The 15,780-nt window shown below is 36.8% G+C and overlaps 1 non-coding gene across 1 annotated transcript; it reads right to left on the bottom strand.

Moving 5' to 3' along the window:
* Nucleotides 1-1,224: 1,224 nt before the first annotated feature.
* Nucleotides 1,225-1,331, bottom strand: LOC131176144 (small nucleolar RNA R71). The gene has a single exon (XR_009146270.1). It is a non-coding gene; the product is annotated as a small nucleolar RNA R71 (small nucleolar RNA).
* Between the last annotated feature and the right edge of the window lie 14,449 nt (nucleotides 1,332-15,780).

Consider the following 15,780-nt stretch of genomic DNA (forward strand, 5'->3'; position numbering starts at 1 on the left):
GTAATCATTGTTATGGATAAACATTAAGTTTTATTTGTTGGATTTGAGATTTGTTCCTTGATTTAATTTATTGTGATCTTAACGCATGCTATGTGCCGGTACCCACTTAGTATTGGTTGTAGATATTAATTAAAGGACTGAAAGGTGAAGATTAATATTAGAAAATCAAGATCTTGAACCTAGGAATTTTGACCTAGACATAGGCTGATAGCTTTGTGGAACTTCAAAATTGGTCAAAGACCTTAAAGGATTTTAATTAATTTGATCGCCACAAAAGTCAAGTTTAAGTTAATTAAATACACCCTAGGTGCCTTGAAATCTTAAGATTCAAGTGTGAAATCTTAATTCCGGAATTGTTCCAAAATAGATTAATTCATTTTAAATTTATCATTTTAGTGTTTAAAATAGTTAACTTTCATTCCCTCATTGTTCGATAGCCTAAACAGTTAAAATTACTGTGTAGATTGGTAATTACTAATCAAATTCCTCGTGGGAACAATATTTTACTCATTACTTTATTACTTGTTAGCGATCTGTGCACTTGCGGTGGTTGTAAAACTAGCAAACAAGTTTTTGGCGCCGTTGCTGGGGAGTTTTGGCTTTAGTAATATCGAGCGATAGGCAATTTAGCTAATTTAGGCAATTATATTTATTACCTAATTTTATTTGATTTGTTTTATTTCTTTTCTTTTTTCTTAGGTACCCGATCTGGTGACAAGAACAAGGCTAAAAGAAGAAATTTTGAACTGTGATCCGGAGACAGACAGAACTCTGAGAGCCATCAGGAGGGAAAGGAAACATCAAGAGCACGATGAAGAAGATCCTGAAATTCCAACCATGGCCAATAATAATGACAAACCAAGACTCTTGAGAGACTACGGAGCTCCATCTGTCCAAGGATTTCAACCCAGTGTCACTAGACCCACAGTGGAAGCCAATAACTTTGAATTAAAACTAGCATGGCTTCAAATGATTCAACAAACCCAGTTTGTAGGTTCACCAACAGAAGATCCATATTATTACCTCCAGTGCTTTCTTGCCCTATGTGACACATTGAAGATGAATGCAGTGTTTGATAAAGCCATAAGACTCAGAGCATTCCCATTCTCCCTTCGAGACAGAGCAAGGAAGTGGTTACTCTCTCAACCAGCTGGAACGTTGGCCACTTGGGAAAACCTCTTACAAGCTTTTCTAGTAAGGTATTTTCCACCTGCAAAGACTACAAGACTGAGACTTGAGCTCAACACTTTCAGACAAAAGGAAAGAGAATCACTCTATGATGTATGGGAAAGATATAAAGACCTGTAGAGGGAATGTCCACACCATGGCATAGAGGATTGGCTATTAGTACAAAATTTCTATAATGGGTTACTACCTTCTACAAGGAGCATAATTGATTCAGCTCTAAAAGGTGACCTAATGGAGAAAACAGTGATACAAGCACTTGAACTTTTATAGAGGGTTGCATACCATAATTATGAGTGGTCAAATGAAAGAGGAAATGCAAGGAGAACAGCAGGAGTCTTGGAAGTAGACACCCTAAGCATGATAAATGCCCAATTTGATCAGCTCATAAGGAGGCTTGATAAAATGCAAGCCAATGCAGTAGGGATGAATAGTCAATATGAGGATAGCCATGGAGGAGGATATTTAGAATATAATAGCTTTAATGAACCCTCCACAGAACAAATGAACTATGTGAATAATGGAGGAAACTTCAACCAGTGGCAGCCCAACAATCCATATTCAAACACCTATAACCCTGGATGTAGGAACCACCCAAATTTCTCATGGTCCAATTAGTAGAACCAGCCAATAAACAAGCAACAAGGGTGCAAACCACCAGCACCCCCTGGATTTCAGAACAGAAGCCAAAACTTTGCACAGTCACCACCACCTCCTCAACCTCAGCAACCTGAACCGAAGATAACCATGGAATCCATGATGGAAGGTTTCCTAGCAGTTCAACAACAACAGAATGAATTGATTAAACAGCTAACTTCCAAAATGGACCAACTTGCTACCCATAACAAGATGCTGGTGAATCAAATTGCTTAACAAGCAAGTTCTTCAAGTAAGGCTGCTGGTAAACTGCCTAGTCAACCAGAGATGAACCCAAGGGAGCATTGTAAGGTAGTTACATTGAGGAATGGGAGAAGTCTAGTACAATCAGAGAAAGAACCAATAGATGAGACCTTAGAAAAATCTGAGAACCGAGTAGAGAAAAAGGAGGGAGAAGCCAAGAAAGATCAGGAAGAGGAAGCAGGGAAGAAAAAAAAGTTACCAGAGCCATACCAACCTCCCCTACCTTTTCCTCAGAGATTTCAGAAAGCCAAATTGGACAAGCAGTTTGGGAAGTTTTTAGAAGTTTTACAGAAACTTTATATCAATATCCCCTTCACTGAAGCACTCTCTCAAATGCCATCCTATGCTAAATTTCTTAAGGAAATTCTGTCAAAGAAAAGAAAGCTGGAAGACTATGGGACAGTTGCTCTAATAGAGGAATACAATGCCATATTGCAAAACAAGCTGCCTCCAAAGTTGAAAGATCCAGAAAGCTTCTCCATACCTTGCCTCATTGGTAACAAGAAAATAGACAAAGCCCTCTGTGATCTTGGGGCAAGTGTGAGTTTAATGCCCCTATCAATATGCAAAAAGTTAGAGATCGAAGAACTGAAGCCCATGACAATTTCACTGCAATTGGCTGATCGATCAGTTAAATATCCTGTGGGCATACTTAAGAACAACCCCATCAAAGTGGGTAAATTCTTTTTTCCAGTAGACTTTGTTGTTCTTGAAATGGAAGAAGATGTTCAGATCCCTATCATCTTGGAAAGATCATTCTTGGCAACCGTTAGAGCCATCATAGACGTCAAAAATGGGCGACTAACCCTCAAGGTAGGAGAAGAAGAAGTGGAATTCAACTTGTTCGACACAATGAAACACAAATTCAAACCTGATGAATGCTTCAAGGTTGACATAATTGACAAACAAGTTGAAGAGGAATTTCATAAGACACATCCTAAAGATCCTCTTGAAGCATGTATTGTGCACAGCCACACAGTGAATGATGAAGACACAGAAATAGCAGCCTGTGTACAACAGCTAGCAGCTCATCCACCCTTACTCCTAGCTCAAGCCTCCGAGATGGAAGAGTTAAAGGAGGAACAACCCAAAGACAAGCTCCAGGAAAATGACAATTAGGTAGAACTGAAACCTCTCCCCTCCTCACTAAGTTATGCATTTCTGGACTCAAACTCTAAATATCCTATTATAATCAATGCTAGCCTGTCTAAGTTAGAAGTGAAAAAATTGTTAAGAGAGCTTTGGATCCATAATAAGGCCATAGGGTATAAAATAGAAGACCTGAAAGGGAAAAAGCCCTCGATTTGCATGTATAGGATACCCATGGAAGAAAATAGTAAACCTACTATCGAGCACTAAAGAAGACTTAACCCAAACATGAAAGAAGTAGTCAAGAAGGAAATTTTGAAACTATTAGATGCAGGTATCATATACCCAATTTCTAATAGTAAATAGATTAGTCTAGTACATGTAGTTCCTAAGAAGGGTGGGACAACTATTATCCAAAATGCAAACAATGAACTAATCCCTATTAGGGTAGTCACTGGTTGGCGAATGTGCATAGATTATCGGAAATTGAACAGTGCTACCAGAAAAGACCATTTTCCTCTCCCTTTCATCAACCAAATGTTAGAAAGGTTAGCAAAACACTCTTATTTCTGTTATCTAGATGGGTATTAGGGATTCTTTTAAATTCCTATTCACCCAGAAGACTAAGAAAAGACCACATTCACTTGCCCTTATGGAACATTTACATATAGGAGAATACCTTTTGGTCTTTGTAATGCCCCTGCTACCTTTCAAAGATGCATGATGGCTATTTTTTCTAATTATATTGAAAATATCATGGAAGTTTTTATGGATGATTTTTCTGTCTATGGAACTACTTTTGATGATTGCCTAGCTAATTTACCTAAAGTGTTGCAAAGATGTGAAGAATCAAACTTGGTCCTAAATTGGGAAAAATGCCACCTCATGGTTAGAGAATGTATAGTTCTAGGACATTTGATATCAGAAAGAGGAATTGAGGTTGATAAGGCAAAAATTGAGATCATTGAAAACATGCCACCACCATCATCAGTTAAGGGAGTGCGAAGCTTTTTGGGACATGTAGGGTTCTACAGAAGATTCATTAAAGATTTTTCCAAACTATCTAAGCCACTTACCAACCTGTTAAGTCAAGATGTTCCCTTTTATTTTGATAAAAATTGCCTTATTTCTTTTAACAGGATCAAAGAAGCTCTGATCTTAGCACCAATAAGCAGCCACCAGATTAGGAGCTACCATTTGAGGTGATGTGTGATGCAAGTGACTTTGCAGTTGGAGCGGTGCTTGGGCAAAGAAAAGATAAAAAGCTCCATGCTATTTATTATGCCAACAAGACACTCGATGACGCGCATCAATTATGCAAGCACAGTGAAGGAATTCCTAGCGGTGGTGTTTACAATGGACAAATTCAGATCTTACCTAATTGGGTCAAAAGGCATCGTTTTCACAGATCATGCTGCCATCTGGTACCTTTTAAAAAAGAATGAAGCAAAACCAAGGCTGATTCAATGGATTCTACTCTTGCGAGAATTTAACCTTGAAATCAAGGATAAAAAGGGATCCGAAAATGTATTGGCTGACCATCTTTCTAGGCTGAAATTGGAGTACACAAGAGACTTCGAGGATTTTCCAATTGATGACTCATTTCCTGATGAGCAACTACCAGCATTCTCCAGGACTCCATGGTATGCTGACTTTGTTAATTTTCTTGTATGTAGGGTATTGCGTCCAAACAAGACTTATCAGCAAAGGAAAAAATTTCTACATAATGTGAGATATTACATATGGGAGGAACCTCTACTGTACAAGAAATGTAATGATGGGCTGATAAGAAGATGAATACCAAAGGAAGATATGGAAAGTATCCTTCATCACTGCTATAACACCCCTATATTCAGTAGTGCGTTCTACTATTTCGATGACCGGTGTCTATCCGGACAGTTAGGATGCTTGGAACTACACTTAAATATTAATGAGGAGATATGAAATAATGAAATACAATTGAGGAAAATACAAGAAAAACAAAGGAAAAATAATAGCAATGAAATGTAACTAAGTTAAACGAGCTAAAAACCATAGCAATGGGTAACCGCACCGGGAAGTTGCGGCGTGGACCGTTGACTAGCTCTAGACTGCGGGAAAGCCTAGGAAATATTTTAAGACTTAAATAAACATCTATTGAAGTACAAATGGCATTGGAAATGTCAAAAAAAAAAATTAATTAGTTAGTACAGAGAAAAATAGGAAATCGAGAAACTGATAAAAATCGGGGTTACCGAAAAGTCGGGAATACAACCCGAATTGGGGCATTGTGGTCATTTGACACCCCGAGTTGCCTTTTGACCTAAATTTCCATTAAAAATAAATGATATTAAACTTTGAAAATATCATAAAAATTAAAATTGTGGTGCATTATAGGAATAGTAAAAGAAATGAAGTAAAATGTGTGAATTGTGAAACTTTGGATTATTAAATCTTAAATAATGGTTAGTGTTCCACTAACTTAGAATTGTGGGACACCTAAAAGCTAAAATGGACAGAAATGAGTTAATCTTCAACCTCCTCTCAAACTAGTCGAATTCATCCTGCATGGGACTCCATGGCCACACCTTGAAGTCCTCCATGCATCCATGATCCAAGCTTCTAATGGTTATGGTTTCTTCATTAAAAGTGATCACCACACCTTGGGCAGCAGCACTTTGGGAATAAGAAAGAAGGGATTTAGTGGAGTTTTGAGGAAGTCCATAAGAGGTAAGTAACCATTTCTTTATCCTTTCTTGGTTAAAGCTTGTATGGGTGTTGTGGTGAGTTGATTTATGAAAGAAATGTTGAGGTTTGATGAGTTAGGGTGATGTTCCATTTTAGTAGCCATGGAAGTTCAACATGTTTAGCTTTTTATTTCATGTAAATGGTAGTTTGGGGTATTGATTTAGGTGCTTAAATGTATAGAAGTTGATTTCCATGTATATAGTTTGAATTGTAAGTTATAAATTGAAAATGAAAGTTTGATGTGAATGTGTTACTTGGGTAGCCTCATGATGAAGATTGGAAGTGTTTAAATTCATAAAAAGGTTGTTGAATTATGGTACTAAAAATGGCAGCATATGTGTATGATTTAGTAGAGAATAAATGTGTAATTTAATGATGGAAGTTATGTGTAATAATTAGGAGTGTTTATGTGTATATATTATTGGGTTTGGACTTTGTGAATTATGATTGCATTTGGTGTATTGTGAAGTTGTTATATTCTGCCCAAGTTGACCTAAATGTGATGTGTTGAGTGATTATGGTTAGTACCAATTCAAAATTTGGTAGAGAAGTGAACTTATAACAAGGTTAATGTGTGTTTGGATTGGTGTTTGAAAGGCATGTAAATGGCAGTATGCAAATGAGCCTATAACCCTAAGTGTGTGACTCCAATTGGTATGAGGCCAATTGAAGGTGAAACTAGGCACAAAATATGCCAACTTTCATGAAGAAAGCCTACCTAAATTCTGTCCAGAAAGTGACATGAGAATTGACCAAATCCGGATTAGTGACTTTGCAAACCTGAAAATTTACCATTTGAACAGCAGTCAGTATTTTGGCCATAACTCACCCAAAACAGATTCAAATGACCTAAATTTTATACCAAAGAAAGATTAGACATAGAGCTACAACTCTTATGAAGACACCAAAACCCAGAAATGATCATAAGCAAGTCAACCTACTTACACAAGTTCCGGTATAAAAATTGCCTGAATCGGAAATAACCTAAAAATGACCTAAGTTTGCCATTTTAGTGCAATCTGTCCAAAAATAGTAAAATGACCATAACTTGGTCTAGTAAACTCCAAATGACCTAAAATTTGTGGCAAAAGTTCACTAAGACATAGACCTACAAGTTTTTAATTCTGACCATAACCCGAAAACTAAGGGAACTAGGTCATCCGGCTAGGTCAATACAGCATACCGAAATTCGATAAATTGCAATAAAATGTAATACACTTGAAAATGAGATTGGTAACATATACCAACACTACAGGACTATAAAAGGTGACATATTGGTAACATTTAAATTTATTCACCTAGTGTGTATTAATGGTCAACATTATACGTTGACTAATGAAATGAATTAAAGGAATAGTACCAAGAAAAATTTAGATATTGGATTTTATTATTAGAAACAATTTAACTAAGTACTGAAACACTTTAAATTGTGTGTTTCAGTTGAAAAGGATATTGAAAAGCATAAGGAACATTGAATCAATGCCTAGAGGCGATTCAGACCAGGTCTGTGCACAATACTTTCTATATTCATTGTTTTTACTAGAAAATTTATTTAGAGAAATGAGTTATGAATAATTTTTTATTGTTTTGGCTTTGGGAATTTTATTTAGAAATTATTGTGTTGCCTACTTTGTAAATGGAAATTTTGAGATAAAATGCGATTTGTGGGTTGTATGAAACATTTAAATATTGTGATTTGAAATTGTTTTTGATCCACACTTGGCATGGTAATATCACTATGTTCCTCCTCCATTTATGAGGTGAGTATGACTATATTCCTCCCTCTTTGACTTGTCAGTCTGAGGTGAGTATGGATGCTCATTAGCTAGCTAGCCACCTCTCTCATTGATTTCGATTAGTGGGGTGAGTATGTCTTGTTGTGGTGTACAACACGGCATGTTCGAAAAATTTGTGTTATGACCTAAGTTGTGTTATTGATTGGCAACACTGTGTTATTCAATTGTTTGATCAAATTTGTGTTATATGAGCTTTGAAAATTGTGACATGAAATTGTGAATCATTTGAATTGTGAACTGTTAATAAATGTTTTATATACTACATTTTAAATTGTTATTGTGCACCACTAAGTAAATTTTATTCAGCGATTGCTTTTTCATTGCTGTCGCAGGTAGACAGACAGATAAAGCAGCAGAGTAGGCTACTTGTACTATACTTTTGGGATTCTGCTTGGTATATTGAGTATACCATATTTTTGAAAATTTGTTATAATGTATGTGTACTGTATGTATATATTGTACTTGGTCTTGAGCAGTTGTGAAATAAAGTTGTAAATTATTTGGGCCTATCAAAATGTTATATTATAATTCTCTTATTTCAGCTTTTGAAATACTTATTTATTTTGCACTTTATCTTTGAAATTGCTGAAAATGATATTGAACTGAGTTTGAACTGTGTTGAGGACATTGATTTGTGTTGAGCCATATTGGAGTTTGAAATTGAGCAAATATATTGGAAGTGTTTTTTTTTACAGGTTTTTCAAGAACTGTTTTGCTCCAAATACAGACGGCACTCTGTCGAAATTTTTACAGAAATTATTGATACTTTAGACCTAATGTGTGATTTAACTTCGATTATAAAGTTTTAACACCTGTCAAAAGTGCTCACCACTATAAAAAGAAATAAGAAAAGTTTTAAGATCCCTTGTATTATATTTAATGGCTTACTAGCAGGTGAAGTATGGTAATTCATTAGGTGTATTACGGGATCATGTTACATCTTACGGAGGGGTAAGGCGTGACATGTTTTATTGGCATCAGAGTTAGTTTTTAAATTCTGTTTTGACCTGTAATTTGAATATTCTTTCTTCATAGTACAACTGCTCAATGTCATAGTTTGATACATACAACACATTACATTATAAATATGCACTAACGGGAGGAAATCTCTTTGTGTTACTTGTTCAGGAGGTATAATATCCTCTAATTGACTATGGAAGAAGGGGACCGTTCAGTCGATCAATCAGTAGAGGCTAAGGTGCAAGAGGAAGCCCCAACCCTTCAAAATGTGAGTGGATCAGCTGCACCAATCCCCTCAATACCATAGTTCCCTGCTCAATTTGCTCAGCAGATGAGTGCGATTCCAACAGATAGCTGGTAACATGCCCACTCAAGCCCCACTATAGACACCAGTAGTACAACCACAGCCTTCAGCTAGGCAGTACCACAAGTTGATTAAATATGGGGCTATTGAGTTCAAGGGGACTGTGGATTTGCTAGAGGCAGAATAATGGTTGGAAAGGATGGAAAGAGTTTTTAGGAAGCTGTACTGCACCGATGAGCTGAAGTTTGAGTACTCAGTCTCACTTCTACAGAGGGATGCATATGACTGGTGGAAAACCATTCCCCATAGTTTGGTGAAACCTCCAGTGCTAACATGGGACGACTTTCTCAGAGAGTTCAGACAAAAATATGTATCAGATGCCTATGTGGACTAGAAGCTACAGGAGTTCTCAAGCTTGAAGCAAAGGAACAAAACAGTGGCAGAATATGAGACAAACTTCTCTCGATTGAGTCATTATGCAGGAAGCCTGCTTACTACTCCTAGAGACAGATGTAAACATTTTGAGGCCGGGTTAAGGCCTAGTCTGTCACGCCTCACCCCTCTGTAAGGCATGACACGATCCCGTAGAATACCTAATGAACTATCAAACTTCACCTACCGATAACTCATTAAGTATCCTACAAGGGATTTTAAAACCATTTTCTTACATTTTGGAAGTGGTGAGCATTTTGGTAGGAATTAAAATCATTTATTCAAAGTTTAAAAATAGTAAAAATTTTGTTTTTTCACAAATTTTATAAAAATTTCGGCAGAGTGCCGTCTGTATTTTGAGAAAATAGTTCTTCAAATACCTGAGAGAAACACTTCCAATAAAATTTTCCACAACTCCCAACCTCCAATTAATCCCAATTCTCAAATCAAACCACTTCAAAATAATTACACAATTTAATTCAAGTTTATCATCTCAAAATATTTCATCACTTCATTCAACAAAGCGAATTTACATTCACAAGTTTAATTTATAGATATAAAATACAAAAATAATATTATTACAATTTATGATACAACTGCTCAACTTTACATTGATATATAAAAAATTGCAATATTTACATCAATTAACTACAAGGGTATAAATAAATACCCATACAAAAGTGATCAGTGAAGTCCACTATCTCAATAATAGCTCACTCTGCTGTTTTCTCCTTGCCCTTATCTGTGACAGCAAAATAAGCGATCGCTGAGTATAAAAATACTCAGTGGTGCACAATAAAAATTTGAAATATAGTACATAAAACATTCATTGGCAAATCACAAATTATACATTTCTCAAGCACATTTCACAAATTATCAAAACTCATAATAGCACAATTTGGTCAAATAATTTAATAAACACAGTATTACCATATCATACACAACTTAAGCCATGATATAAAATTTCCGATCAATGCCGCGTTGTACACTACGACAAAGCAATCTACAACCCCACTAATAGAAATCAATGAGGGAGGTGGCTAGCTAGCTAATGAGTACTCATCCGATCTACAACCTCAACTGGTAAACCAGAGAGGGAGGAAAATAATCGATCTCAACCCCATAAATGGGGGAATAATATGGTACTATCATGCTAAGTATGAATCCGAAATCAAATTAAAACAATTTATTCAAATATTGCATATAAAAATCAAATCAATTTCCAAAGTTACATTTTCATTCACAAAGTGGCAACACAAAAGTTCTTAAACTCATAATGCATACTAAATCCATTTTTCAATGATAAAATGCTTAAATAGGGTTTAATGTGCACAAACCTGACGTGAGTAGCCTCTAGGCCTTGACTCAGTCTCTCAGACTTTTCGAGTCTTTTTCAGCTGAAACACAAAATTTATAGTGTCTCAGTATCTTTACTTCATAACAATTCTAATAACTAATTCCAATATGTTTAAACTTATATTCTTGCAAATTTCATGTTGAGGTTACTATTCATGATACTATTCAAGTCAATTTATTGACTTTCTAAGGTTTAATAGGTATGGGAACTCTAACTTCACCCACATTCCACATTTTTGTTATCAATTTTGTTGGCTTTGGTTGTTTTCTCAAAATTTAGGTCTTTTAGGCAAAATTGTAAATTTTCAGTTTTGGTGTCTTAGGTTGCACTGTTCCATTGGTCATTTTGCTATTAGAATTGGGCTAAGTTTTCTTCATATAAATTGTTCCTTAATGTCTTAACTTTATTCTTCTTTTTGAATCACTCCATTTGGAGTTTTGTAGCTCAAGTTATAGCCATTTGAATCATGGCTGCCGGATTGGACTTAACCCAGATTTCTGGGCACCAAACTTGTTCTGGCAATTTTAGGTCACCAACTTTGGGTGGCCAAATGACTTGGTTAAGGGAAAAATTTAGGTTTGTGTTCTTCATGAAAGTTTTAGGTCTATATCTCAGCTATCCACCGGTAAAATTTCAGGTCATTTAGACCTGCCTAACCCATGTTATGGCCAAATGAATAAACACTGTTCATTTAGTCATTTTTGTACAGGTCAGACTGCAAAAATCCAGATTTGGTCAATTTGTTCACTAGGTTTTGGTCACTTTTTAGGCATGATTCCCATATGAAAATTGTGTCATTTTGTGTCTATTTTCATTCCCAATTGGTCTCATACCAATTGAATTTGTAAATATTCAGTTTTGGTCCCTCAAAGGGACCTTGGTCCTACTGCCTGCAGCTTGACCATTTTCAATCTGAATTTAAACTCACTTCTAAAATTTCCAAAAAATCTCAATTGGTTGCAAATGACCATTTTTCATCTCAAACAAGGTCAAACACAACATTTGACCAATTCTCACATTTTTGGCTCCCAAACCCTAAGTGCCCAAAACCCTAACTCACTAAATTGTTGCATTTAACCAATTCAATGCCTATATACATGCTTCTTCAACCCAATTAAGCTCACATACACTTTTAAGTCCATCAAATTTATGCATACACACATCAAAACCCTAGTTGACCGAAATTCATGTTTAACAAGACATGCATAATTTTTGAGATTTCTAAATTTAAATCCTCATCCTCAAGTCCACTTCCATGCATACATAACTAATTTAACTTAAAAGAAAGCTTACCTTAATGAAGCTTTTCTATCTTCTCCAATTCTTAGATTTTCCCCTTTCTTTTTCCCTTCCAATCTTCAAATCAAGACCCAAGGATAAATTTTTGTTAAGGAAAGTCTACAATTGATGGTTACTTTTATGGTTTTGGAAAGCTTGGGTAAGCTTCCATGGAGGATTTTGAAAGGGAGAGCTTGGGAGAGAGAGGGATGGCAATTGAAAGAAGATGAGTGTTTTCTTATTTTTTTTTCTTTTATTAATTTATCCATTAGGAAGACCAAAAAATCAAATTAAATAAATTTTTAATTATAGTATTTATGGCATCATGCATAATGTCATGCATGATGTCATCTCTTTCCACTATTTCAATTTTCTTTTTTTCTTTTCTATATATTTTTTCATTAGTTCTTTAATTTAATTTCCGATTCTAAAATTTTCTTTTCTCTAATTTTATTTGATAGTTAGGTCAGGAGTCAGTTTTCGGGGTCAATTGACCAAATTGCCCCTCACCGGTTCGACCCGGTTTGAAAATATTCAATATTTCTTCTGGCTCTCTGACCTAAATATTTGACTGGCTTAACAATTCTTTTTAGTGGTTTTCTCTTTTCCACTGTGTTCATAATAGTCCTAAGGACCGCAGCGTCTCATTTTACGGTTTGAAATTTGAGTTTAAATTGACTTCGCAATCCTTCCCAAGAAGGTCACCCATCACTGTGACTCTCGGCTAATTTAACTTCTTATGTTCTGTTTTTCTTATTTATACTTAACTAATTGGCAATTACTAATTATTTATGTTCAGAGCTTATCTAGTTGTCTTAAGTGTGGTTCTAATCCTCTTAATTATCGGACCGACACCGATCACTGGAATAGTGAAATATACCAGGCTATACAAATAAGGGTGTTACAATTCTCCCCCCCCTTAAAATAAATTTTGTCTTGAAATTTTACCTGGTATCAATCTCTGGACACCTATGGGTACTGTCTCCTCATGTCTTCCTCTCGTTCCCAAGTAGCTTCTTGGCCCAAATGATGGTTCCACAGCACTTTTACCAATGGTATCTGCTTGTTTCGGAGCTACTTCACCTCATAAGCCAGAATCTCTATGGGTTCTTCTTCATATGTGAGGTCTGGATTCACTTCAATTTCTTCCACTGGTAGTACAAGAGATGGGTCTGATCGATACCTCCTCAACATGGACACATGAAAGACATTATGTGTCTTCTTCAACTCTGGAGGTAGTGCCAACCGATATGCTAAAGGACCCACTCTTTCCAGAACCTCATATGGCCCAATGAAAAGAGGACTTAGTTTCCCCTTTCTGCAGAATCTCATAATCCTCTTTCAAGGGGAAACCTTGAGGAATTCTTTGTCACCCACTGCATATTCAATGTCCCTTCTCTTCATATCAACATAGGACTTCTGATGGTCTGATGTAGCCTTGAGTTGATCTCTGATCACCCTGATCTTCTCTTCAGTCTGCTGAACAATTTCGGGTCCAATCATCTTTCTTTCACCCACATCATCCCAACACAATGGAGTTCTACATTTTTTTTCCATACAAAGCTTCATATGGAGGCATCCCAATGCTTGATTGGTAGCTATTGTTGTAAGTAAACTCAATTAAAGGCAAGTGTGTGTCCCAATTGCCCTCAAACTCAATCACACAAGCCCGTAGCATGTCCTCTAATATCTGAATTACCCTATCAGATTAGCCATCTGTCTGTGGGTGGAGTGCTGTGCTGAAGTTCAATCTAGTTCCTAGGGCTCTCTGAAGACTACCCCAGAATCTAAAAGTGAACCTAGGATCTCTGTCAGATACGATGGATATTGGCACCCCATGCAGTCTCACAATCTCATCAATGTACAACTTGGCCAATCTTTCAAAACTGTAGTCCATCCGAACTAGCAGAATATGAGCAGACTTGGTCAGTCTGTCAACAATGACCCATACTGCATCATGACTCTTTTGTATCCTCGGAAGTCCCATCATAAAATCCATTGTTATTCTCTCCCATTTCCATTCTGGTACTGGTAGTGGATGCAACAACCCAGTTGGTACTTGATGCTCTGCCTTCACTTGCTGACAAGTTAGGCATTTGGAAACAAACTTTGCCACGTCTCTCTTCATACCCATCCACCAGCAATGCTCCTTTAGCCCTCTATACATTTTTGTACCACCAGGGTGCATGGCAAAAGGAGACTCATGTGCTTCCTTCAAAATGATCTGCCTCAAATCAACATCATTAGGAACACACATTTTAACCTGGTGTAGCAATAGACCATCATCTCTTATTGAGAATTTTGGTTTCTTGCCCTGCTGGACTTCTTCCAACAGCCTCTGATACTTCTGATCACTCTGAGTAACCATTCTGATATGATCAATCAACACTAGCTGTGCATGCCATGCAACTGTTGTTGCCCCTCATCATTAATCTCTAAGTTGGCATGTAATGATCTCAACTCATGTACCATAGACAAAGGAGTAACCCATAGACTTGCCATAGTCTTGCGACTTAAAGCGTCATCCACAACATTAGCTTTCCCTGGCTGATAGTCTACCAAACAATCATAATATTTTATCAACTCTAACCATCTCCTCTGCCTCAAATTCAGTTCTTTTTGGGTGCCCAAATACTTCAAACTCTTATGATCTGCGTAGATGTAGCATTTCTCCCCATACAAATAGTGCCTCCAGATCTTAAGAGCAAATACAATAGCTCCAAGTCATGTGTCGGATAATTCCTCTCATGTGGTTTCAACTGACGTGATGCATAGGCATTGACATTTTGATCTTGCATCAACGCACAGCCTAACCCATTGCGAGAAGCATCGCTGTAAATTGTATATTCTTTACCCGGTGTAGGTAAAGTCAGGACTGGAGCCTCAGTCAAGCACCTCTTCAATTCATCAAAACTCTGTTGGCATTTGTCCGTCCACTGAAATTTCACATCTTTCTTAAGCAGCTTAGTCAATGGAGATGCCAACATGGAGAATCCCTTCACAAACCTACGGTAGTATCCATTAACTTGAGCGCAAATCTACGTGATATTTGGGTGATTTTCAATGGGGCGACTTCTATCTTGCTAGGATCCACCTTAATACCCTCTGCTGATACTATGTGCCCCAAAAAGGATATCTCCTTCAACCAAAATTCACACTTTGATAATTTGGCATATAGCTGTTTCTCCCTCAAAGTTTACAGTACAATGCACAGATGTCTATCATGCTCTTCTGCATTCCTCGAATAAACCAATATATCATCTATAAATACCACAACAAACTGGTCGATGTATGGTCTGAAGATAGTATTCATCAAATCCATAAAAGCAGCCGGAGCATTAGTTAACCCGAATGGCATGACCAAGAACTCATAATGGCCATAGCGGATTCTAAAGACAGTTTTAGAATTGCTCTACTCTTGAACTTTTAGCTAATAATAACCTGATCTCAGGTTAATTTTGGAGAACACCGCTGCACCCCTCAACTGATCAAATAAGTCATCAATGCGGGGCAATGGGTGTCTGTTCTTTATTGTCACCTTATTCAACTGCCGATAGTCAATGCATAATAGGAGAGTGCCATCCTTCTTCTTTACAAACAACACTGGCGCTCCCCAAGGTGACACACTAGGGCAGATGAAGCCCTTGTCAAGCAGCTCTTGCAACTGCACTTTCAACTCCTTCAGTGCAGTGCCATTCTATATGGAGTTATAGAGATTGGGTCCACACCGAATATAACATCAATTTGAGTTG

Source organism: Hevea brasiliensis, chromosome 18 (genome assembly GCF_030052815.1).
Source record: "Hevea brasiliensis isolate MT/VB/25A 57/8 chromosome 18, ASM3005281v1, whole genome shotgun sequence".
NCBI classification, from domain to species: Eukaryota; Viridiplantae; Streptophyta; class Magnoliopsida; order Malpighiales; family Euphorbiaceae; genus Hevea; species Hevea brasiliensis.